Below are 25,987 nucleotides of genomic sequence, written 5' to 3' on the forward strand. Positions count from 1 at the left end.
CAGGGGGCATATGAGCTAGTACCAGAAGCGAACTGCCAAAAGTTCCAAATCCTCTGGAAGCAGCCAGAAATTCCAAACCTTACTCAAGTTTGAAAGAGTTAAGCAGCTTGCTTTCGAACAGTGGATACGGGCACTTAAGATACAACCCACATCTGAAAACCTGAGAGAGGTGATCCTTCTCGAGGAGTTTAAAAACTCACTTCCCCTTTCTATTAAAATTCATGTAGAGGAACAAAAGGTTCAAAGAGCCAGGCAGGCCACAATTCTTGCTGCTGAACATACCCTTGTACACAAGCCCTTACGCCAAGGGAAAGCCTTCCCTAGTCACCCTCATAAACCCGAAAAAGGATAAAAGGTGGGGGGGGGGGGGAGGATAGGAATCCGAACCGCCATGGGCAAGAAGGGAAAGCTGGACACACGGGGCAGAGAGCAGGAGCAACACCCGAAGACCTGTGTGTTTCCACTGTAACAAGGCAGGTCACCTTCAAGCTGACTGCTGGAAATTTAGTGGAAAACCTGTAGGATTAATCAGGGCACACCAGACCAGGACATGAGAAGGGGCCCTGAAAACAGAACATAGCAAGCTGTGGCTTTAACTGCAGCAGTAGAACCCAGTAAACCCAACGCTGTGAGTGTGGGAAAACGTAACAAAATCCCTGAAATTTACCAGGATATTTTTGTCCCAAGGAAAAGTGACACCATGCCCCTTAAGTGGGGCAAGCAAGCCCATAGTCATACTCAGGGATACAGGGGCCACCCAATCCCTTCTACTGGGAAAAGGCATGACTTTTCCCTCAGAGTGTGCAGTGAATGCTAGAATGTTAGTGAATGGTATCAGACGGCAGTATATGCTCATAATGTTATATCATGTGCACCTGGAGTGCGACCTGGCTTTGGGACCGGTAACCGTAACCGTTGGCGTTGTCCTTAGTTTACTGGTGGCTGGGAATGACCTGCTCTTGGGTAATGATCTGGTGGGGGCAGTAGTTTTAGAGAGACTGAAAGAGGTCAGGGAGACAGAACAGTTGCAGGAGAAAGTCCCCGGCATTTTCCCTGACTGCGTAGTGACTCGGTCCATGGCCAAGCAAGCAGCCTCAGAGGAGGCTGAACTGGCACTGCAGACAGATGACCCGACTGTCTGGGTATCTGAAACATTCTTTGGAAGAGCCAAAGGATGGGTTAAACAGATTTTCCCTAGTTGAGACTCAGCAAGCCGACCCAGTATTAAAGAAGTTAGCACAGACTGCCCAAATCGAAGCTGAAGCAGAGGGAGTCCCAGAGTGCTACCATTTAAAGAATGAGGTGCTGATGAGGATTTGGAGACCTCCTCATAGACCTGCAGACGAAGAGTGGACAGTGGTTCACCAGATAGTGGTGCCACCAAGGTACCAAGGTGAAGCCCCAACCTGCAATAAAACCTGCACCCCTAATTCCCATACCGGCTTTTGGGGAACCCTTCAGCAGAGTGCTGGTGGATTGTGTGGGACGCCTGCCGAAAACAAAAGGGGGCTACCAGTACCTTGTCACCATTATGGATGTGGTTATCCGATTCCCAGAGGCCAGTCCCCTAAGAACTATCTCTGCCAAGGTAGTTATGGATGGGCTAACTCAATTCTTAACCTGATATGGGCTGCCTGCCGAGATTCAGATGGATCAGGGCACGAATTTCATGTCTGGAATCTTTCAAAAAGTCATGGGTAACCTGAGCATAACCCAGTTAAAGTCCTCAGCCTACTACCCACAGTCACAAGGGGCTTTCGAATGGTATCCACCAGACCCTAAAGACAATGATCAGGGCATACTGCTACAAGTACCCCCATGACTGGGATAATGGGCTGGGATTTCTCCTGTTTGCCACTGGGGACTCACCCAATGAGTCCACCGGCTTTAGTTCCTTTGAATTAGTTAATGGACATGGGGTGAGAGATCCTCTTAAACTAATCAAGGAGAAGTTTTTGGGACACTGTGATCAGTCTTCCAAGTTAGACTACATTTTTCCATGTTCAGGGAGTGGCTCACGAAAGCCTGCATAGTGGCTCAGGAGCACCTAAAGACCTCCCATGCAGCTCTGAAAAGGCAAGCAGACAAACATGTCAAGGCCAGAACATTTCAGCCTGGAGACCATTTATTAGTATTACTCCCAATCCAGGGTGAACCCCTGAAAACCCAATTCATTGGCCCTTACCGGGTGACAAAAAGGATTAGCCAGGTAAATTATTTGATTGACATCCCAGACCCAAGGTAAAAACAAAGGCTGTGCCACATTAATATGCTAAAACAGTATCACAGCCGGGAAGAAAACAGACAAGCACAGGTCTGTCAGACAGCCAGGAAGGAAGGGGATTCCCAAATTGAACCCCCTACTGCCCGATTAGTCACCGAAGTGTTAAATAACCTAGACACAACACTCTCCTATTTAAATGTGGAAAAAAGAGAAGCCCTAGCAAGGCTGCTCACAGCATTTAAGGAAGTCTGCAAGGACACAGCAGGGTTCACAATCCTAACCTTACATGATATGGAGTGCCATGCTAGGCCCCCACCTGCCAAGAATGAGGCACATTAATTTTGTCATGAACACTGATTTAAAAGTGTAGCTGGAGTGAGGGGAGGATTTATTGAACAGATCAGCCATGGCTGGAAAAGACATTTGCATATTAACAGACGGTGGTTGAAATGACAAAGCAGCCATTTCCTGACATTCAACCCATAATGGACTTTTGATCACCAGACATTGAAGGTGGGGGAGCTCGCATTCCAGGTTGACTGCTAAGATGGCCAAATACACAAACAGGCATGGTCAAACCAGCTAGTCACATGACTAACCTGCTGGACAACCTGAGATTTTTGAATTTGTACAAACAGTTTGGGCAGAAAGCTGTTTGCTCCTGGACTGAGATCTCTCTCCTGTCTGTTGCCATCTCTTTCTCACAAGCCTCTGAATTCACTGAAGACACATGAACCCCAAGAGAGAAAAGTCTCCTACAGTGAACAAGGTTTAAGAAGAATACTGGGCCCCAATGAAAAGCAAGATCTACCTACAATCAAGGACTCTACAGTGAGCCTGAAGAACTGTAACAACTCTTCAAATATTGCCTCAAACCGTTACACTTTATTTTTCTTCTGCTCTTTTCTGTCTCTATTTGCATGTGTGTATCGCGTATGCATGCTAGCATGGGTGCGTCGTGTATCCGTAGGTGTTAATCGAATTTGAGTTTAAGTTTGATAAATTTCAACTTTTCTTCTTTAAACCTAAAAAGCCTGTTTGTGCTGGTTTCTTTGTCTTATAATTGGAAAGCGGTGAACTACAATTCAGCAAGGAGGAGCTATAAAACACTGTGTGTTTAAAATTAAACCCTGTTACAGTAAGACCAGATGAAGGCTGAAAGGGAACCCTAGATCTCTTTCTTACCTGGTCTTAACATGGAGGTAGGGGAGACCCCTCCCATAAAGCAGAACCCTTATCACCTAGGACCCAAGAAACTGGCCCAGGTTCAGGAGGAAATACGATATATAGTAGAAAATAAACTGATTGAGCACAGCCAAAGTAGGTGGAGTTCCCCAGTTGTGCTAGTGCCCAAACCTGATGGCTTACATGGCTCTGCATTGATTACAGGAAGGTTAATGCAGTGACCAGATCTGATTCCTACCCAATTCCCCACCTGAAAGACTGTATTGATAGAATAGGAAATGCCACCAACATAACTAAAATAGGCTTGCTAAAAGGATATTGGCAGGTTCCCTTAACACCTCGAGCCAAAGAGATCTCCAATTTTAATAAAAGCAAAATACTGCAGATCCTGGAAATCTGAAATAAAAACAAGAAATGCTGGAAATACTCAGCAGATTTTGTCACCTCAGATGGCCTATTTCAGTGCCAAGTTATGCCCTTTTCAGGAATGCCCCAGCCACCTTCCAAAGGTTGATGAACCAGGTAGTGGCTGGCCTACCCAGCTGTGTAGTATACCTAGATGATTTGCTGGTATACAGTGAGATCTGGTGGGACCACCTAGCCCAATTAGACGCCCTCTTCCAACTGCTACTGTCAGCTAACCTAATAGTAAACCTTGCAAAAAGCGAGTTTGCTAAAGCTCAAGTGACCTATCTCGGGCATGTTGTAGGTCAGGGGCGAGTGTTGCCCAGGGCAGCAAAAGTACAAGCACTAATGGATTTTCCCGTCCCCAGAACAAAAAGGGAAATCATGCCTTTTCTATGGATGTTTACCGCAATTATGTTCCAACAGAGATATTCCACTGTGGAAAAGGAAACACTGGGAATGTTGCTAGCTCTCCAGCACTTTGACATCTATGCACAAAATGGATATAGGGTGGTTTAGACAGATCATAATCCTCTAACTTTTGTGGAGAAATTCAAAAATCAAAATGCAAGGCTATTTCGATGGAGCCTGCTCTTACAACCCTACTATTTAAAACTTACACACATTGCAGGGAAAACAATGTAATCGCTGCATTCTCCAGGGTTTAACCCAACACATAAGCATCCCAGACAAACTCCAAAAAAAATTATATCAGCATAGCTGTTGCAGACAGAACCATAGAAATATTATGGCACAGAAGGAGGCCATTCAGCCTACCGTGCCTGCGCGGCCAAAAAAACTAGCCGCCCAATCTAAACCCACCTTCCAGCACCTGGTCCATAGCCTTGCAGGTTACAGCACTTCAGGTGCATATCCAGGTACCTTTTAAATGAGTTGAGGGTTTCTTCCTCCACATCTGTTTGCGGCAATGAATTCCAGACACCTACCACCCTCTGGGTGGAAAAGTTTTTCCTCATGTCCCCTCTAATCCTTCTACCAATCACCTTAAATCTCTGCCCCCTGGTAATGGAACTCTCCTCTAGGGGAAACAGGTCCTTCCTGTCTACTCTATCTAGGTTCCTCATAATTTTGTACACCTCAACTAAGTCACCCCTCAGCCTCCTCTGTTCTAAGGAAAACAACCCTAGCTGATCCAATCTTTCCTCATAGCTACAACTTTCAAAGCCTGGCAACATTCTTGTAAATCTCTCCTGTACTCTCTCCAGAGCAAATATGTCCTTCCTGCACTGTAAACAATACTCCAGCTGTGGCCTAACCAGCATTTTATACAGTTCCAGCATTACATGTCTGCTTTTGGATTCTATATCTCAGCCAATAAAGGAAAGCATTCCATATGCCTTCTTCATCACTGTAGTTACCTGTCCAGCCACCTTCAGGGACCTGTGGACATGCACTCCAAGGACTCTCACATCTTCTACCCCTCTCAATATCCTCCCATTTATTGTATATACCCTCGCATTGTTTGCCCTCCCCAAAAGCATTACCTGCAGCCAGCTGCAACAATTCTAAGATTAATGAGTAAAATTGAGGAGTAAATGTTGAGAATGAATGTGTGTTTTCTTCTTTTTCTTTTCCACAACTTTAATGAAATGTTCCTATTGTCACATTCCACGTGGTGCAGAAACAATATGCCATCAGTTGGAAAGTTACATGAAACTTTTAATGGAAAAAATCCTGCAGTTAACTTTTTAAAAACTGACAGCCAAGATGGCCACTGCAATTTGCATCTGAAACACCTTTCCATATTCCAGGGCCTCCAGACAGAGGTCTGAGGAGCATGGACCCAGAACAATGGCTTGTTCTAAGTGATTGAATTACCTAAGATTGCTTCATTAGCACAGCATTCAAGGCAATCCTAACACCTTGACTTTGAAAGAGCAAACCCTTCCAAGTGTAAATATTGGCATCCTGGGGTCTGGGTTCCAATTCCGAACCTTGAATCTCATTAGAAGTTTCCAGAGTATACACTGAGACGTCCATCTCTGTGAAAACTGGGAGTTTCCTTGAATAAAGAGAGACAAGCAGTAACTCAAACTGTGCAGCAGCAGAAAGGCTATGTGCCTCCCTCTTTCTCCAGATAGCACGACAAGTTTGAAAACCATCTGCAACTGTGGACCCGCCAAGCCTTCGGATTGTTACAGATAGAGACCAGGGGAAGAGAGCCACCTGCATGTCTGCCTCCAAGAAAACCCTGAGCCAAGCGCACCAGCCGCAAAGTGCACTTTGACCAGCCAAAGACTTTAAGAATACATCTTTAGCTGGAAGACCACAGAACCATCCAACCTCACAGACTGTGTATTTAATTTTTATTTATTCTGGACTCCAATCCAACCACAAAATCTACTTCTCACTGTGTATCTGTGTGTGTGTGTGGGTGTGTAGTTATCGTGTGAATGCATGCGTGAATGTGTAGCTTTTTAAAAATTATTTTATTTAGATCGGGTTTAGATTGTTACTATAATAAACTCACCTCTTTTTTGTTTAAACTCAAAAAAATCTGTCCGGTTGGTTCTTTCACAATCACACTAAAAGTAAAAGGTAAAACACTCACTGAGGTGGTAAGTACAACTAATGTTTAAAAAGGAACAAACCCTGTTGTGGTTAAATAAGAGGAAGGGCAAGAGGGGAGCCTGTGATCCCCTCCTCACCAGACCATAACAATATCCAGGCCTAATTTTAACTTGCTGCCCTCCATATATGGACAATATTGGCTTGAAAATAGCGAATGATTAATTACCACCCTGTTTATGCTGGCGTTGCCACAGTCATCGAAATGGAGGACTTTAGGTGGGCAGCCGGAGTATCAGTCTGTTTCGGGGAAGGCCATTTTTAATCTGCAAATCAATGCAAATTTGTCTTGCTTGGAGCAGTTCAAAAAACAGCCTGAAACTGTTTTATTTCTAGGGAGGGCAGCAGTTCAAGGAATATTACTCCAAACCCCAACAAAAATACTCTGACCCATTGCTGGCCTGTGTGGGGATCCCTGAATTGCCTCTCATGTTCATCAGGGCACTGGTTTAGTGCACGCAATTCAAAAACGTTCACGCAGATGAGACCGACATCTGACTGTGGCTCAGGTCTCCCAGTTGCAATGGCAGGCAGACTTGCTGCACCCATCACCCTTCTATTTTATGCCAAATGTTAAAATCAATGCCAACATGTGTTCTTCTTTACGTAGCTCTATGTAGAACCCAGAGTTTCGCTTATTTCACAATATTTCTGCTTCTCTTGAGTGAACACAAAAATTTTTATTCTTACTTTCCGGTTAAAATTTAATTGTTGCATAACTGAAGGACATATCTGCCAAACTGGGCCTGCGTCAAGTGGTGACAGGACCAACAAGAGGGAAAAACCTACTTGACCTTGCCCTTAACAATCTGCCTGCTGCAGATGCATCTGTGTATGATAGTATTGGTAGGAGAGACCACCGCATAGCCCTCTGCCCTTTACGTTCAACAACATTATCATCGCTGAATCGCCCACCATCAGCACCCTGGGGTTTAACATTGGCCAGAAACTGAACTGGACCAGCCATATAAATACTGTGGCTACAAGATCAGGTCAGAGGCTGGGAATTCTGCAGTAACTCACCTCCTGACTCCCAAAAGCCTGTCCACGATCTACAAGGCACAAGTCAGAACTGTGATGGAATACTCTCCACTTGCCTGGATGAGTCCAGCTCCAACAGCGCTCAAGAAGCTCGACACCATCCAGGACAAAGCAGCCTGCTTGATTAGCACCCCATCCACAACCTGAAAATTCACTCCCTCCACCGCCAATGCAGAGTGGCAGCAGTGTGTACCATCTACGAGATGCACTGCAGCAACTCACCAAGGCTCCTTTGACAGCACCTTCCAAACCTGAAATCTCTACCACCTAGAAGGACAAAGGCAGGAGACGCATGGGAACGCCACATCCACAAGTTTCCCTCCGAGCCACACAGCCTCCTGATCTGGAACTATATCCCCAAGCTCAGACTGAACACAACCTTTCTTCTCCTACTCACTTACTCACTACCCCCCAGATATCTACTCAGATACTCAAGCACATCATATTGTGTAGAGCAGCCAGCATTTCATTTTCCTCCTAGGCTTCTATGAGCATCTTGCAAGAACCAAGAGCCTCCCAAAAAGCCAGCATCTCACAGCACCCTACTTAATTCACTCCATATATCCAAGCACCAGGCAAGTTGCATCTATCCCACAGGATTTAGATATTGACCTAGAAATCTGGGAGGGAGCAGGAGATCAGGGTTTCTAGGGGTTGCGGGGGGGGGGGGTAGCGGTGCGGGCAGGGGAGGGTTGCTGATCACGGGAGGGAGGACGCAAGAAATCAAGGCTTGGGGAGGGAGACAGGCAGGTTGTGGGAGGGAGGAATTGAGAGATTGGGGATTGTGAGGTGGGGAGAGAGGGGCTGACCGCAGGAGGGAGGGTACGAGAGATCGGGGCTTGCGGCAGAGAAAGAGGCCAATTATGGGAGGGAGCGACAGATTGGGGCAACATAAAATCCCAGCTATTAAAAAATGCACAAAAGGCCAGGAGGTAAGAGTCGAAATTCCTAAATAGGATAAAAAAATTTCTTTCACTCCCTCCCTCCATCAGCCTCTCTCCCTTCTGAAGCCCCAATCTCTCGCTCCCGTGAGATCCGAGGTAGAACATGGGTGGAGAGGGGGGAGCAGCGTCAGAGTAATTTCATTGGTGTAGGGGATGGTGCGTAGGGGTAAAGTTTACAGTTTATGAACTTTGGCGGGGTGGAGGGGAAAGTCAGGTGCACCAGGTAAGTGTTTTGGGGGAGGAGGGAGAGAGGGCAGGTATTTAATTCTGTGGTTATTGTGGGGGTGTGGGTGGGAGAGGGTCAGGATCCAATTATTAATTTTTTTACATCACTATATCCTAAAATTGTTATGTATGGTGTCAGCGCCTGTGCAAAAGCGGCTAATGCCATTGCCAAGGACAGACAGCCCACCCCCTCTATGACATCGGGGTCCACCCTGGCTATTTAAATGAGCTGCCGCGCTTAATATCGCAGCAGCTCCGCAAAGTGCGGCCTGCCTGTGTGGGCCACCATTGTTTACATATAAATTTCAGCCCATCGTTTCTTGTCTATATCAACTTTCTGCACAGCCTCTATTTCCTCTTTTACCAATATCGTTACTCCACCTCCTTTCTTTTCTATCCCTCCTAAATATATCAAATCCCAATATGTCGATTTTCCTTTGTTCTTCAGTTTGCAGCCAGCTTTTCAATAAGGCTATTTGGGGGAACTTTAACTTGCTTCGCCTGGCAGAGACTGGGTGGAGCGCAGTTAGAATGGAGTTGAGGGACTGACCCACTCCTGATCTAACCGACTGCAATTTTAAATTACAAGCAGCAGGAATGGTGGGGTCCTTTTTAAATAACATCAGCAGGGCCCAATCTGCTATTTTAGCCTGATGCCTGAGCACAAAAGTGTGGTGCCTACCCTGCTAGGCAAAACCTGTTGGGAATAGTAAACAGGTAAGATAAGTTTTTAGAAATTGTTTGCAGATTGCCTTGTGGACCAGGAGGTGCAGAAGTGCTGCAAGGAAGCCTGTACCTCTCCTGCCCCAGGCTTCCCCCCCTCCCCTAAAGGGGATTCCTTTCCCCCACCCGTCCTGACCACTTACCTTGTGTTAGAGACCATTACTACAGGTCCCCTGTGGTGGCCACCAAGTTATGCAATTGGAACAGCCAAACAGCCACTTCCCACCCTTTTGGTCGGGATGTTGAGAGGTGGTATACTATTGAGGACCAGCCGATAAAATCAGCTAAACCTCCATGATAAAGCCTGGCTCGGGTATAAAATTAAAACCCGACCCAGGCCCGACCCGACAGCAGCCAACCCGAACACAACCCCGACCCAGGCCCGAGTCCTTTAATTTTTTTAAATGCCCGACCCGACCCAGGCCCGAGTCCGAACCCGACAGAGATCTTGATCCAAATGTATGGTTGTCACTTAGACCGTCTCTCTCTGCAGTTCCACACCTATATAATGCTGAAATATTCTAAAGGAATATCGAATGCTTCTAAATGCACATCCCAGGACCAAGTTATTACACAAATCTGATCAGAGTAACTTATCTTGAACTCTGGTTTGTAAAATCAAAAGCAGCTTCATCAGGAGTTGCATGTTTCACTGTTTCTGAACATTCCTAAAGCTGTTTCAACTCAAGACCTGGAACCAGTTACAGTATTGTTTTCGGTGTGTTTGAGACATCAGTGCGGCTGCACCACCCGTTAAATAACCCGCATTTCACCCTGAAACCGTTCCAAACTGCGAAATGCCATGGCGTTTGCCACAGATAAGGAGGACGTTACGTGGGAAGCGAAGAAAGTTTTTTTTCTCTCAGTAACAGTTCCACCAGATGACGAGGATCTGTGTAAAGAAAGTCAGACCTGAGAGTCTGGCTCAAATACAACTGAGACCTGCTCCATTAAAGCTGACCCAGGGTTCTAAATGCTCCTTGGAATGATTTCAATGCCACTTGTATCACTCCACTACTGTGGGTTTGTTAAAAGATTTACAACCACGGTTACGTTGATTCAAATCATTATCTATCCCGTGAATACAGTTGTTATTTTCTACCTGCAAACACTTGTACAAAACAAATTGCTCACTTCCTAGAACTGCATCAGTTAAATTGGTCAGAAGAATGTGTTCTTTCCCCTTGTTTAGGTTACAGATACCACCCCCCTCGCATCCCCCCCCACCTCCCTCGCACCCCCTACCCCCACCCCACCACCATCCTTGTGCCCAAGCACGAAGGACCGCATTGATCCTGTAGATAACAGTTTAAGGCCAGTACCTGAGGTCATAGGCAGCCTGCAGATTCGAGTTTGCACCTTGCTGCATCCCTTGGGCTCTTAGTAAAATTTTCAATGCATGCTTAGAGCCCCGACTCTCTGGTGGTAAATTTTGCCTGTTAGCAGGGGTGGCTTGGGAACACTGACTTCCTCATAACACTAAAAAGACTCCATTCAAAGTTTTCACACAGTCTAATGGATGATGTGGCACTTTTAAAATGTGGCTTCTTATCATGCAGTCTGAACTCGAAGTGTGTGAGATGCTTTTTTGGTTGGACTTTCATACCTTGCCGTTAGTGCACTCTGGGGTCAGATTGTGAGCTGACCCCTTACTTACACTGGCACATTAAGATCAATGCATGTCTGAAACTGCTTTCCAATGGCACATCACAATTTAACTGCAACATAATTGCACTGTCGGCACTGTCCCTGTGTTAACTACCAGTGCTCCACCTTGTGTATAACTTTAACATAGCATTGTTAGGTTTCTGATAGTGACTGGCACTCATTTGTAATCTCTGCACTAAATTAGCCCATTAGCAGCACTGTCCACATCCAGCCCGACCTGACCCGAAAGTGAAACCCGACCCGACCCGACCCAAACCCGACACATGTCGTCGGGTCTAGTCAGGTTCGGGTCGGGTAGCCACGCTTTACTCTACGATGCTACTCCCCAATGGATACAAGGGTCACTTTGCTGCATTACCGACCGGGGGTAAAAATAAATCCCAATATATCTAGATCTTCCTCTATAATAATTGTTTACAAAATTCCCAGTTTATTTCTCATGCAGTATGCATTGCAATACATGCATGTTAATCAAACACTTTGTCCCTGCTCAGTCATGGGAACAGAAGTTGGACATTTAGCCCTTCAAGTCTGCCATTCAATGAGAGCATCACGAAAGGTCTGTTTCTAATTTTTAGTCTATGCCCCATAGTCCTAAACTCCCCTACCAGCAGAAATAGTTTCTCTGTACCTACACTATCTGTTTCCCTTAATATCTAAAATCTTGATCAAATCACCCCATAACTTTCTAAATTCCAGCGAATGCAGCTCTTGTTTGTTTAATCTCTCCTCATAACTTATCCCTTGGAGTCCAAGTATCATTCTGGGAAACCAACACTGTACCCCCTTCAAGCCAATATATCCTTCTGAAGATATGGTGCCCAGAACTACTCGCAATACTCCAGGTGTGATCTAACCAGGGTTTTGTGTAACTGAAGCATGACCTCTACCCCCTTGTCATCTGGAATACTTTGTGCAGTTTTGGTCTCCATATTTAAGAAAGAATATATTGCATTGGAGGCAGTGTCAGGAAAAGGGGCCGATTATTTAGAACTGAGATGAGAAGAAATTACTTCATTCAAAGGGTTGTGAATCTTTGGAATTCTCTACCTACGAGGGTTGTGGCTGCTCCTTCGTTGAATACATTTAAGGCTGGGATAGTCAGATTTTTGGTCTCTCCAGGAATCAAGGGGTATGGCAAGCAGGCAGGAAAGTGGAGTTCAATCCTAAGATCAGCCATAATCGTTTTCAATGGCAGAGCAGGCTCAGTGGGCCATGTGGTCGACTCCTGCTCCTATTTCTTGTGTTCTGATAGTCCTCTAGGTGTAAAGGACAACATTCATTTGTCTCGTTGATTATTTTCTGTACCTGATCATGACACTTTCATGATCTATGTACCAGGACCCCCCTAAGTCTCTTTAAATTCCATTGTTTCTAGCTTTTCACCATTTCTAAAGAACCCTGTTCTACCCTTTTATGTCAAAAGTAGATGACCTCCTATTTTCCTACATTGAAATCCAGTTGTCACAGTTTTGCCCATTCGCTTATTCTATTAATATTTCTTTGTAATATTACTCTATCTTTGTGGCATTAACAAATTTGGATATGTGGCTTTCTGTCCCATCATCCAAGTCATTATGGGGAATAGTTGTCACCTTGACACAGATCCTTGCAGGTCACCACTCGTCACATTCTGCTGATTAGAGTACCTGGCCATGAGTTCGACCTTCTGACACTCATCCAATTTCCTAACTAAGTTAATAATTTTCCTTCAACTCCATAAGCGACAGCTATCGGACTCTGAGAAGTCCATATAAATAACATCCATAGACATTCCTCTATCCATTACTTTAGTCACCTCTTCAAAAAATTCAATCAAATTCATCATGCATGACCTACCCTTTAGAAATTCGTGCTAGCTCTCTCTGATCAGCTGAAAATTTTCAAGGTATTCAGTCACCATATCCTTCATTGTAGACTGTAGTAATTTCCTGACAGTTGATGTGAGGCTAAGTGGTCTACAATTCTCTTGTTTCCCTCTCTCAAATTTTCTATAAAAATGGAGTGACAGTTGCAATTTTTCAATTGAAAGGAACGCTTCCAGGATTGAGAGAACTTTGGAAGACTATAGTTAGGGCACCTGCAATATTCTCACCTATTTCCTTTAAAGTTCTGGGGAAAAAACTAAAAGGTTCTGAGTATTTGTCACTCTTTAGTGCCATTATTTTCTTCATTCTTGTTATTTTGTTTATGTAAATTTTGGTGAGTCCCTGTCCCTGATTTAAAATTGGTTTCCTCAGGCTGTCTGACATGTGACCTCTACCTCTACTGTAAATATTGATGCAAAGTTATTATTCAGCATTTCCTTATTTTCGTTGACAATATCACCTTTATCAGTTTTAATGGGCCCACAATGCTCCTGAATGCCCTCTTTTTTTCTAATATACTTGCAAAAAAAATTTCTTATCCCTTGCAAGTTTATTTTTGTATTCCATTTTCATAGCTCTTACTATCTTTTTTTATTCGTTCATGGGATGTAGGCGTCGCTGGCTAGGCCTGCATTTATTGCCCATCCCAAATTGACTGTGGTGGTGAGCTGCCTCCTTGAACTGCTGCAGTCCATGTGGGGTAGGTACATTTACAGTGCTGTTAGGAAGGGAGTTCCAGGATTTTGCCTCAGTGTCTGTGAAGAAACGGCAATATAGTTCCAAGTAAGGGTGGTGTGTGGCTTAGAGGGGAACTTGCAGGTGGTGGTTCCCATGCATCTGCTGCCCTTATCCTTCTAGGTAGTAGAGGTTGCCGGTTTGGAAGGTGCTGTCTAAGGAGCCTTGGTGTGTTGCTGCAGTGCATCTTGTAGATGGTACCACACTGCTGCCACTGTGCATCAGTGGTGGAGGGAGTGAATGTTTGTGGATGGGGTGCCAATCAAGCAAGCTGCTTTGTCCTGGATGGTGTCGAGCTTCATGAGTGTTGTTGGAGCTGCACCCAGCCAGGCAAGTGGAGAGTTATCCATCACATTCCTGACTTGTGCCTTGAAGATGGTGGACAGGCTTTGGGGAGTTAGGAGGTGAGTTTCTCACTGCAGGATTCCTAGCCTCTGACCTGCTCTTGTAGCCACAGTATTTATATGGCTGCTCCAGTTCAGTTTCTAGTCAATGGTAACCCCCAGGATGTTGATAGTGGGTAAATCAGCAATTGTAATGCCATTGAATGTCAAGGGGAGATGGTTAGATTCTCTCTTGTTGGAGATGGTCATTGCCTGGCATTTATGTGTTGCAAATGTTACTTGCCACTTATCAGACCAAGCCTGGATGTTGTCCAGGTCTTGCTGCATTTCTACATGGACTGCTTCAGTATCTGAGGAGTCGTGAATGGTGCTGAACATTGTGCAATCATCAGCGAGCATCCCCACTTCTGACCTTATGATTGAAGGAACATCATTGATGAAGCAGCTGAAGATGGTTGGCCTAGGACATGACCCTGAGGAATTCCTGCAGTGATGTCCTGGAGCTGAGATGATTGACCTCCAACAACCACGACCATCTTCCTTTGTGCTAGGTATGACTCCAACTAACGGAGAGTTTTCCCCCTGATTCCCATTGACTCCAGTTTTGCCAGGGCCCCTTGATGCCCTACTCGTTCAAATGCTGCCTTGATGTCAAGGGCAGTCACTCTCACCTCACCTCTGGAGTTCAGCTCTTTTGTCCATGTTTGAACCAAGGCTGTAATGAGGTTAGGAGCTGAGTGGCCTTGGCGGAACCCAAACTGAGCGTCAGTGAGCAGGTTATTGCTAAGCAAGTATGGCTTGATAGCACTGTCGATGACACCTTCCATTGCTTTACAGATGATTGAGAGTAGTCTGATGGGGCGGTAGTTGGTCGAGTTGGACTTGTCCTGCTTTTTGTGTACGGGACATACCTGGGCAACTTTCCACATTGCCAGGTAGATGCCAGTGTTGTAGCTGTACTGGAACAGCTTGGCTAGGAACGCAGCAAGTTCTGGAGCACAGGTCTTCAGTACTATTGCCGGACTGTTGTCAGGGCCCGTAGCCTTTGCAGTATCCAGTGCCTTCAGTCGTTTCTTGATATCACGCGGAGTGAATCAAATTGGCTGAAGACTGGCATCCGTGAAGCTGAGAACTTAAGGAGGAGGCCGAGATGGATCATCAACTCAGCAGTTCTGGCTGAAGATTGTTGCAAATGCTTCAGCCTTATCTTTTCAACTGATGTGCTCCCCCATCATTGAGGATGGAGATCTTTGTGGAGCCACCTCCTGCAGTTAGTTGTTTAATTGTCCACCGCCATTCATGACTGGATGTGGCAGGACTGCAGAGCTTAGATCTGATCCATTGGTTGTGGGATCACTTAGCACTGTCTGTCACATGCTGCTTACGCTGTTTGTCATGCAATTAGTCCTGGGTTGTAGCTTCACCAGGGACACCTCATTTTGAGGTATGCCTGGTGCTGCTCCTGGCATGCCCTCCTGCACTCTTCATTGAACCGGGGTTGGTCACCCAGTTTAATGGTAATGGTAGAGTGGGGGATATGCCGAGCCATGAGGTTACAGATTGTGGTTGAATACAATTCTGCTGCTGCTGATGGGCCACAGTGCCTCATGGATGCCTAGTTTTGCATTGCCAGATCTGTTTGAAATCTAACCCATTTACACGGTGGTAGTGCCATACAACACGATGGCGGGTATCCTCAATCTGTTTTGTTATTTGCTGTTCTTTGTATCTTTCCCAGTCAACAGGTTCTGTGGGGGGGTTTTTTGCAGTTTTGTATGCTTTTTCTTTTAGTTTTATGTTGCCTCTTACATCTTTAGTTATCCATGGTTGTCTTTTTTAGCAAGTAGAGCTCTTGCTCCTTAGGGGTATAAACTGATTTTGTATCACTTTAAATTCAGTTTTGAACACCTCTCACTGATCCCCTGTCATTTTACCCAATAACAGATTTGCCCAGTTTACTGTGTGCAGTTTCTGTCTCATCCCATTGAAGTCAGCCTTACCGAAATCTAAAATCTTAGTACCTGTTTTGTGCTTCTTCCTTCCAAACACTTCATTGAACTCAATCATATTATGATTGCTATTTGATATATGCTCATGCACCATCAGGCTGTTAACTAAATCTGGTTCATTATTTAGTACTAAATCTAATATAGCATGCCCCCTATTGGCTCTAGGGCACTTTGCTGCAACAAACTTTCCCAACACACTTAAGGAATTCACTCCCTTTCTGACATGCACTAGTCTGTTTTTCCTAATCTATATGAATGTTAAAAAGCTCCCATTAAAACCACTCTGCCTTTGCTATTGGCTTGTCTAATCTTTGCACTTATACAGAAAGTCATAGAGTTATACAGCACAGAAACTGGCCCTTCGGACCATCGTGTCTGTGCCAGCCATCAAGCACCTAACTATTATAATCCCATTTTCTATCACTTGGCCCGTAGCCTTGTATGCTATGGAGTTTCAAGTGCTCATCTAAATAGTTCTTAAATGTTGTGAGGGTTCCTGCCTCTACCACCCCTTCAGGCAGTGCGTTCCAGATTCCAACCACCCTCTGGATGAAATTTTTTTTCCTCAAATCCCCTCTAAACCACCTGCACCTTATCTTAAATCTATGCCCCCCTGGTTATTGACCCCTCTGCTAAGGGAAAAAGTTTCTTCCTATCTAACCTATCAATGCCCCTGATAATTTTGTATACCTCAATCATTTTCTCCCCTCAGCCTTGTACTACACAGTACTCCAGCTGTGGCCTAACTAGCATTTTATACAGCTCGATCATAACCTCCCTGCTCTTATATTTTATGCCTGGGCTACTAAAGGCAAGTATCCCATATGTCTTCCTAACCACCTTATCGACCTGTGCTGCTACCTTCAGTGATCTATGGATAAGTACACCAAGGTCCCTCTGACCCTCTGTACTTCCTAGGGTCCTACCATCCATTGTATATTCCCTTGCCTTGTTAGTCCTCCAAAATTGCATCACCTCACACTTCTCAGGATTAAATTCCATTTGCCACAGTTCCGCCCATCTTACCAGGCCATCTATATCGTCCTGTAATTTAAGGCTTTCCTCCTCACTATTTACGACACCACCAATTTTCATGTCATCTGCAAACGTAATGATCATACCTCCTATATTCACGTCTAAATCATTAATGTACACTGCAAACAGCAAGGGTCCCAGCCCCGATCCCTGCGGTACACCACTGGTCACAGGCTTGCACTCGCAAAAACAACCCTCGACCATTACCCTCTGCCTCCTGCCACTAAGCCAATTTTGGATCCAATTTGCCCTGGATCCCATGGGCTCTTACCTTCTTAACCAATCTCCCATGTGGGCCCTTATCAAAAGCCTTACTGAAGTCCATGTAAACTACATCAACTGATTTACCTTCATCTACACATCTCATCACCGCCTCGAAAAATTCAATCAAGTTAGTTAGACACGATCTCCCCCTGACAAAGCCATGCTGACTATCCCTGATTAATCCCTGCCTCTCCAAATGGAGATTAATCCTGTCCCTCAGAATTTTTTCCAATCATTTCCCAACCACTGATGTTAGACTCACCGGCCTGTAATTACCTGGTTTATCCCTGCTACCCTTCTTAAATAATGGTACCACATTCACTGTCCTCCAATCCTCTGGTACGTCTCCTGTGGCCAGAGAGGATTTGAAAATTTGTGTCAGAGCCCCTGCAATCTCCTCACTTCGCCTCACATAACAACCTGGGATACATCTCATCTGGTCCTGGGGATTTATCCACTTTTAAGCCTGCTAAAACAGCTAATACTTCCTCCCTTTCAATGCTAATATGTTCAAGTATATCACAATCCCCCTCCCTGATATCTATACCTACATCGTCCTTCTCCATAGTGAACACAGATGAAAAGTAATCATTTAAAACCTCACCTATGTTCTCCGGCTCCACACACAGATTGCCACTTTGGTCCCTAATGGGCCCTACTCTTTCCCTGGTTATCCTCTTGCCATTCATATGCTTATAAAACGCCTTAGGATTTTCCTTTATCTTGCCCGCCAGTGTTTTTTCATGTCCCCTCTTCGCTCTCCTAATTACTTTTTTAAGTACCCCCCTACACTTTCTATACTCCTCTAGTGCCTCCGCTGTTTTCAGTGCTCTGAATCTGCCATAGGCCTCCTTTTCTTTCCTGATCCAATCCTCTATATCCCTTGACATCCAGGGTTCCCTGGACTTGTTGGTCCTACCCTTCATTTAATGGGTACATGTTGGCTCTCTATTTCCTCTTTGAATGACTCCCACTGATCTAATATCGACTTTCCTACAAGTAGCTTCTCACAGTGCACTTTGGCCAGATCCTGTTTTATCATCTTAAAATCGGCCTTCCCCCAATTCAGTACCTTTATTTCTGGTCCGTCTTTGTCCTTTTCCATAACTACCTTAAATCTTACAGAGTTATGGTCACTATCCCCAAAATGTCCCCCCACTGACACTTCTACCACTTGTCCGGCTTCATTCCCTAGGATTAGGTCCAGTACTGCCCCTTCTCTTGTAGGACTATCTGTGTACTGGCTCAAAAAGCTCTCCTGTATGCACTTTAAGAATTCTGCCCCTTTAAGCCTTTTGAACTAAGACTATCTATGTTGATATCAGGGAAGTTGAAATCCCCTACTATTAATACTGTATTATTTTTACACCTCTCTGAGATTTGCCTACATATCTGCTCCTCTATCTCTCCCTGACTGTTTGGAAGCCTGTAGTACACTCCCAGCCAAGTGATTGCCCCCTTTTTGTTTTTAGTTTCTACCCATATGGCCTCATTTGAGGAACCTTCTAAGATATCATCCCTCCTTACTGCAGTAATTGACTCCTTGGTCAACAGTGCAATGCCACCTCCTCTTTTACACCCTCCCCTATCAATATAGAAGATTCTATACCCAGGGATATTGAGCTGCCAGTCCTGCCCCTCCCTCAACCATGTCTCTGTGATAGCAATAATATCATAATGCCATATGCTAATCAATGCCCTCAATTCATCTGCCTTACTAGTAAGACTCCTTGCATTAAAATAGATGCAATCCAGCCTTGCATTTTTCACTTGTGCCTTAACAGGTGTGTATTTGCTCTGCCATCTACCACTTTTCAGCTGCTAACAGGGGACCAATACACAACTCCCACTACAGACTGAAATCCTTCTCTATTTCTTAATTCTACACACAAAATCTCTACTGCCACCTCACCACTAGCAACATTCTCTCTTATCATCAAAGCAATTTCATCCTTAATAACTAAGGCTACTCCTCTCCCTCTACCATTTTCCCTGTCTTTCCTGTAGGCCTTATAACCTGGAATATTTAGTTTGTAATCCTGACTGTCTTGCAGCTATATCTCAGTAATGGCTACCCTGCTATACCCTCCAAGTTGAATTTTTTTTTAATTCGTTCGAGATGTGAGCATCACTGTCAAGGCCAGCAATTATTGTCGATTTCTAATTGCCCTTGAAAAGGTGATGGTCAGCCACTTTCTTCAACTGCTGCAGTCCATGTGGTGTAGTACTGTTAGGGTGGGAGTTCCAATATTTTGACCCAGCAACAGTGGAAGAGTGGCAATATAGTTCCAAGTCAGGATGGTGACTGACTTAGAGGGGAACTTGCAGATGAGTGCTGCTCTCATGCGTCTGCAGCCCTTGTTCTCCTAGGTGGTAGAGGTCGCGGGTTTGGTCGGTGCTGTCGAAGGAGCCTTGGCAAGTTTTTGTTGGCAATTCATTCAATTTGTTCCTTATACTCTGTGTCATTGTGTAAAGTATGCTTATTTGGGCCGCAAGCCCTAACTCGTCGTAGAGTCTGTTTTATTCATGACATAGGAACTAGGAATGATGCTGTGCTGAGAGAGTTTGAGGAGATAGGATCCAAATTAAAAAGCAGAACCTCAAAGGTAATAATCTCTGAATTGTTATCTGAGCCACACGCCAATTGGCATCGAGATATAAAGAGTAGTGTGAATGGCAGGGGTCTCACTCATGTGCCTCTGGCACCAGTACTGGGGAAAGGGAGCTGGTCCTTTGGGACGGACACCACTTAAACCAGGCTGGGACCAGTGTCTTGGCAAATTTAATAACTCGAGCAATGGACAGAACGTAAAACTAATAAATGGGGGGGGGGGTAGAATTCAGGAAATGGTAAGTTCAAAAGCAGCAAGGGAAAGGCCAAGGCTCTAGAGCAAAGCAGCATTTTGGGTAATAATAAGCAGAGTGGGTCGGGAAGAGACAGAGAGTAACAAAGGTAATAGGAAATTAGGGACTAAGGTGGCATTACGAAAAATTAGAAAAAAGTCAGAGGTAAAGGCACCATACCTGAAAATGTGAAGCATTCACAGCAAATTGGATGAATTAATAGTGTTACGGCCTGATGGGAGTTGAGTTGGTAGGAATGGTTAACCCTTTTCACCTCTCAACTGACCGAAGACAGTGTTTTATCAAAAAATGTGATTTATCCCCTGAGCGTTTTAATGGTCAACAGACAAATGACAGGTTTTCTCATAAGTTTAAAAGAAAGATAACTATTTATTATACAACACCCGAAAATGTATGCCACTTCATCCACTCTCACATGCATCGATACACACACACACTGATATCATTCCAAGTCAGGATGGTGTGTTCACTGAAGAAAGACTTGGGAGGTTTAGGAAGATGGATGCACTGCTGCAGACTGCTTTTGTATTACAGCCAAAGATCACTGGCAAAGCCCTGGTGTGATTTCTCAGGTACAGAGTTCAAGGCCAAACTTCAGTCACTGTCTACATGTAGTTCAGAAGCCGGTAATCTTAGGCAGGGTCCTGCCTCTTCGATGGCAGAGATGGACTCTCTCTTTTCTGGTTTTGTTTGCCGAGTTCCTTATCAGAAGCCTGGTTTCTGTCATGTGACCAGAGTTTCTTCTCCTTGTCCTCATAAATGATGTCTGATGGTGAGGCCATTGTTCGACAATGGGGTCTGGGTGTCAGTCATCTTCATTTCATCTTGATAAAGTGGAGTTTTTTTCCCACCCATTCTCTTGTGTTTGAATTTGGAGTCACCAGTCTGCAATGTCATTGTTAACCCAATTCATTGGAGAGAAGTATCCATTAACACAGAATGTGTCATTTACATTTTAATGCCTTCTCCAAGACTTGTCCAGACATGAAGATTGGCTCAGGGTTCTTTCAGTTTCTACGTGTATTACCAATACAGGATAAGGTCACCTGACCTCTCGACTCTTTTGAGTTTGTTTCATAAGTTCAATATATAGTTCATAATTACTCCTTTTGTGAGCATGACAACAGCACAGATAGAAATTAATAGGTTTGATCTAATAGCCAATGCAGAGTTGTAGGTGCAAATTTTCCAAATGTTCAGATACTTAATTTTTAGAATAGGCAAAATGGAAAATGTGGAGGGCTAGCCCTGATAATAATGGATGGGATGAACATATCAACATCCTGGGGGTTACCATTAGCCAAAAACTGAAATGGACCAGCAATGTAAGTACTGTGGCTACAAGAGGCGGTCAGAGGCTGGGAATTCTGCAGCGAGTAACTCACCTCCGGACTCCCCAAAGCCTGTCTACCATCTACAAAGCACAAGTCAGGAGTGTGGTGGAATACTCTCCACTTGCCTGGATGAGTACAGCTCCAACAACACTCAAGAAACTCAACACCATCCAGGACAAAGCAGCCCGCTTGATTGGCACCCCATCCAACACTTTCAACATTCACTCCCTCCACCACCAATGCACAGTGGCAGCAGTGTGCACCATCTACAAGATGCACTGCAGCAACTCACCAATGCTCCTTCGACAGCACCTTCCAAACCCACAACCTCCACCACTTAGAAGGACAAGAGCAGCAGATGCATGGGAACACCACACCTGCAATTTCTCTTCCAAGCCACACATCATCCTGACTTGGAATGATATCACTGTTCCTTCACTGTCACTGGGTCAAAATTCCAGAACTCCCTTCCTAACAAGCACTGTGGGTGTACCTACACCTCATGGACTGCAGCGGTTGAAGAAGGCAGCTCACCACCACCTTCTCAACGGCAATTAGGGATGGACAATAAATGCTGGCCTAGAGCACCACAGGGGCATCTCGATCTTTAAACTCCTCACTTCCTTCCAGGAGAAGGTCATGGAGCAATTTTGGACACATATACAACTTTTGCCATGGGAGTTGGCGAGGTCAGTGACATTTTACCACCAGCAGGTTAGTAGCTGAGCACCTGCACTATCGCCCTGGCATCCCTGTGAAGCACCACCCAGGTAGAACCTCTTCGACCCATTCCCTTAATTCCAACAGGTAATGTTCACCCATTCTTAACTTCTACCCTCCTTGCCTAAACAGCCGCCAAAGCAATGTTTGGCCAACTTAAAACACTTAAAAAGGAAAATACTTGCAGGTATATGAGGAAAGAGCAGTGGGATTAATTAGATAGTTCATTCAAAGAGCTGGCACAGGCATGTTGGGCATAATGGCCTCCTTCTATGCTGTATCATTCAATGATTTCAATTCACCGCATGTCATACTTGCTTTCTTACTGTCACCCAGAGGGAATTAGATTGTGGCATGGAGAATGTGGCACTAGGTGACTCACAAAATATGAGTGAATCGGAGAAATGAGGCTTGAGCGAGGTAGTGCCACTTCCTAGCAGAGGCTGAGAAAAAAACCTGCCAAGGATTGCAGAATCATAGGACCAACAACGAATGGGGGCTCACATGAAACAAGGATGTTTGAAGAATTTCAGAGCAAAGTGCAGACTTTGGGTCGGTCTGAAAAATGTGCAACAGCTAATAGTTGTGACACGCAAGGTTACAGAACTCCTCTGTGACTTTATAACGGTGGCTTTCTGTTTCATCCTGGTACAATCTGCAGCAGCCAAGGATCAGTCGATGACTTCATCTGTATGAAGCTCAACAAGCTGTAGTTCTACAGACACAAAAGGACAGAATGAAGCACAGAATGCATTGTGGCTTCAAGAACATGTTGTGTCTCACAGCTTTCAGGATTTGATAGCTACCATCAGACCAGTTATCCCGCTGATAGTTTGAGCTATAGGTCCAAGGACAGTGGAATGGCAATAGCTAGAGTCCACCAACCTGACACTGCTGTCTCTCAGGAAAGCAGCACATGGCAAGACTCTAGGCTTTTCCCTAAGAGGGCTACTACAGTGGAATGCAAGAGGTAAGACCAGGCTGCTCAGGTGTACCCTCCAGAGATATAGCCAGCCATGTCTTCATGCTAGGAGCAAAATACCATGAGATGAGGGCCACCTTAGTCCCATGACTTCTGAACAACATGAAGAATCAAATATCTCCCATACTCTGATTGTTGCAATAAATGCTAGTCTTGCCAGTGATGCCCAATACATGTGAATGAATAAATAAAGTAAAAAATCTTGGCCCTCTAGTGGCACTTAGATAGGACTGTAGATTATGTGATAGAATGGCATATGTGGACACCCAGAGGAAGGAAAGAGAAGTGATTGATTTTACTTTTCAATTCTTGTATTAAAATAGACAAGTCACTTTGAGGTTATAGTCATACATTAAAGTGTGCACTGATTTGGTGCTGATTTATTTCCTCAGTTGATGATCATTGACATGGTCATGTAGGGGTACAGATAGCTGATATGTTGACATGTTGTAGTGGAAGTGGAAAAGAAGGAGGCTAGACCGTTATCAAAGGTGGGCAGTATTACACAAAAGAAAATACTTCTGAGATAATTTGTCTTCTTACATTGCTCCCACATCTAAGGAGATTTGGAAGGTTATGGCCAGAGTGTCTGCAATTTCCACCTTATTTCCCTAAGTAACCTAGGATGCATTCCATCTGGACCAAGAGACCTTTCTACCTTTTTTACTGGCAACATTTCAAGTATCTCATCATAATCTATTTTGATCCTCTCCAATAAGACTACTGAGACCAATGCCAGGTATTCACAGAGTCAGAGAAAACGAGCCTAAGGAAAAACAGTGCTGGAGTCAGATGGAATATAATGTGGGAAAATGTGAACTTGTCCAGTTTGGCTGGAAAAATAGAAAAGCAACATATTATTCAAATGATGAGAGTTTGCAGAACTCCAAGATGCAGAGGGATCTGGGTGTCCTAGTACAAGAAACACAAAAAGTTGATATGCAAGTAAAGCAAGCGATTAAGAAGGCAAATGCAATGTTGTCATTTATTGCAAGGGGAATGGAATATAAAAGTAGAGATAAAAGCAAAATACTGCGGATGCTGGAAATCTGAAATAAAAACAAGAAATGCTGGAACCACTCAGCAGGTCTGGCAGCATCTGTGAAAAGAGAAGCAGAGTTAACGTTTCGGGTCAGTGACCCTTCTTCGGAACTGACAAATATTAGAAAAGTCACAGGTTATAAGCAAGTAAGGTGGGGGTGGGGCAAGAGATCACAAAGGAGGTCTAGATTGGACCAGGCCACATAGCTGACCAAAAGGTCACGGAGCAAAGGCAAACAATATGTTAATGGTGTGTTGAAAGACAATCTAGACCTCCTTTGTTATCTCTTGCCCCACCCCCACCTCACTTGCTTATAACCTGTGACTTTTCTAATATTTGTCAGTTCCGAAGAAGGGTCACTAACCCGAAACGTTAACTCTGCTTCTCTTTTCACAGATGCTGCCAGACCTGCTGAGTGGTTCCAGCATTTCTTGTTTTTATAAAAGTAGAGATGTTTTGCTACAGTTGTACAGGGTGTTGGTGAGGCCACATCTAGAGTATTGTGTACAGTTTTGGTCTCCTTACTTAAAAAAGGATATAATTCCACTGGAAGCAGTTCTGAGAAGGTTCACTCGACTGATTCCTGGGATGAGAGGGTTATCTTATGAGGTAAGATTGGACAGGTTGGGTCTGTATTCATTGGAGTTTAGAAGGATGAGCGGTGATCTTACTAAAACATTGAAGATCCTGAGGGGGCTTGACAGAGTGGATGTTGAAAGAATGTTTTCCCTTGTGGGAGAGACTAAAGCTAGGGGGCACAGTTTAAAAATAAGGAGCCTCTCATTTAAGACAAAGATGAGGAGAATTTTTTTCTCTCAGAGGATCGTGAGTCTGTAGAACTCTCTTCCTCGGAGAGCTGGGTCATTGAATGATTTTAAGGCACAGGTAGACAGATTCTTGACAAACAAGGGAATCAAAGGATATCAGGAGTAGGCAGGAAAGGTGTATTTGAGTCCACAAACAGATCAGCCATGATCTTATAAAATGGTAGAGCAGGCTCAAGGGGGTTAAATGGCCTACTCCTGCCCCTTGTTCGTATATATGTAGATAAAAGCAGCGGCATGGAGCCAGCAGGGGTCAGAGAGTGAGCCTGAGGGAAAACTGTTCCAGAAGGCAGCCAGGGAGTCGGCAAGTGTTAGAGCAAGCCTGGGGGAAAACAGTACTGGAAACCAACAGACAAAGGCAAGCGACAGTGAGTCAGTGGGAATCAGAGGGAGCGAGCCTGTGGGAAAACAGTTCAGGAAAGCCAACAGGTAAAAGCAGCAGCAGGGAGTCAGCAGGAGTTAGAGCAAGCCTGGGGGCAAACAGTGTCGGAGACCAACACATAAAAGCAGCAGCAGGAGTCAGTGAAAGTGAGCCTGAGGGAAAACATTGCCGGAAAGCAGCAACAGGGAGTCAGCAGGAGTTAAGCAAGCCTGAGAGAAAACAGTGTCGGAGACCAACAGATAAAAACAACAGTGGGGAGTCAGCAGGAGTCAGATGGAGCACTGCGAGAACAAATCAACAAAAAAAAAATCAAAGAATGATGTCACAGGACAGCAGGTAGGGGATTGATTGTTTGGAGAACCCAGAGGTAAAGAGCGTATACCTGAAGGAGTTCAGCGTAGAAACAACTTGAGCATCAGGGAGCAAGGTAAAAATCTAAAAGTGACATCAGCACAAGAGAAGGTGCTGATTGGTGAGTAGCTGGTGGTTTTTTTTCATCTGCAATAAATTTTTAGTTTATTTCTGTTAAGTTTAGTCCAATAAATAGAGGCATGGCAGGCACTTCAGTCCCTTGGATTG

At 44.7% G+C, this 25,987-nt stretch overlaps 2 protein-coding genes across 15 annotated transcripts in view; one reads left to right on the forward strand and one right to left on the reverse strand.

Annotated features, from left to right (window-relative positions):
* The window catches only part of LOC137374992 (sulfate transporter-like), a 282,625-nt gene extending 271,728 nt beyond the window's left edge, over window positions 1-10,897 (reverse strand). For all 14 annotated transcript variants that reach the window (XM_068041696.1, XM_068041690.1, XM_068041711.1 and 11 more), the window contains exon 1: window positions 10,659-10,897. The gene's annotated coding sequence lies outside the window, so the exon portion shown is untranslated. The remainder of the gene's footprint in view (window positions 1-10,658) is intronic.
* Window positions 1-25,987, forward strand: part of idua (alpha-L-iduronidase) — a 361,720-nt gene that overhangs the window by 285,708 nt on the left and 50,025 nt on the right. The gene's annotated exons all lie outside the window — the stretch shown is intronic.

Source organism: Heterodontus francisci, chromosome 1 (genome assembly GCF_036365525.1).
Source record: "Heterodontus francisci isolate sHetFra1 chromosome 1, sHetFra1.hap1, whole genome shotgun sequence".
Taxonomy (NCBI): Eukaryota; Metazoa; Chordata; class Chondrichthyes; order Heterodontiformes; family Heterodontidae; genus Heterodontus; species Heterodontus francisci.